The sequence below is a fragment of the Dermacentor albipictus genome, chromosome 10 (genome assembly GCF_038994185.2).
Source record: "Dermacentor albipictus isolate Rhodes 1998 colony chromosome 10, USDA_Dalb.pri_finalv2, whole genome shotgun sequence".
Classification (NCBI taxonomy): domain Eukaryota; kingdom Metazoa; phylum Arthropoda; class Arachnida; order Ixodida; family Ixodidae; genus Dermacentor; species Dermacentor albipictus.
This window is the reverse complement of record NC_091830.1, coordinates 15,079,228-15,080,211: the sequence shown is the minus strand read 5'-3', so window position 1 is coordinate 15,080,211 and position 984 is coordinate 15,079,228. Positions and strand designations below refer to the sequence as shown.

Genomic DNA, 984 nt, shown 5'->3' with positions numbered 1-984 from the left:
CTCAGCTCGCGTGTCGACATGTAAATTAACGCTCGCCACGTTTCGTTCAGTTTGTCCTTGCGGAGGCGCAGTACGAACGCAGGCGAGGGCTTGCGCGGTAAGGAACGCGCGGTAAACGCAAGCGACTCCGTTCCATACATAGCAGACAACGCTGTCGCGGCTAGAGAGACTTTTTGCAGTGGCTTCGCTCGCACTTCGATGTCTTTCGACCGCAATTGTGCGCAACTGTTCTTTACGTATGCTCAGTATAGAATGAAACAAGTTCTTAATCCTTGAAAACAAACGCACTGTGGTATATACGGCTGCTGATGCGTTGTTTTAGATCATCTTTATTTGTTTTCATTTATGTTTTTTTACACAGAAGCTTTATATGGCGGGCCTCTGGAAAAAAAATTGCGTCTATCGAGCCGTGTATAATCGAGAATTTCTCCCCATGCGGGGTCCGACCCCGAAGGTAGTAAAATACCGGGCTCACCCGCAGCCGAGGTGCAACAGGCTTTAAGCTCTCCGCCAACTAGCAAAGAAAAATTTAATATCTTCGGTCCAAGTACAACCTTTATTGGATATTAAGCTGATAAGAACAGATACTACGCTCTGACCTGCGTCGGCCATGTCTACTTTCGTCCCGCCCTCTCTCTGTCGGCGTTCCAAGCGCTTGCTCCTTCCGCTCTCCAGTGGTGGAGGTCCCGTAAGCGTGCTGCTATAGCCCCTAGCTATTCAGGACCTCGAGGCGGAATGAAATGCGAACCGTCTATGTGGCCCCGATCCCGCACATTTGGAGCGTTTCACCGGAACAACGGCCAGTTTTCAGAGGGAGTTTGTGGGGAACCAATTTTGTGTGTGAGCGCTTGTGGTTCTCGAGTTACAACCATTGCTGCAGTGCGGGACGTCGTCCAACGCACCATCGCCTTGACCACAGTGAATCAGTGTGCGCCCTAGGAGTACGGCGAGGCGCGTGTCTGTTCTACGTGCCGGGATTCGTTA

At 51.1% G+C, this 984-nt stretch overlaps 1 pseudogene; it reads right to left on the bottom strand.

Annotated features, from left to right (window-relative positions):
- Positions 1-433: 433 nt before the first annotated feature.
- LOC135915854 (U2 spliceosomal RNA) lies at positions 434-612 on the bottom strand (annotated as a pseudogene).
- Between the last annotated feature and the right edge of the window lie 372 nt (positions 613-984).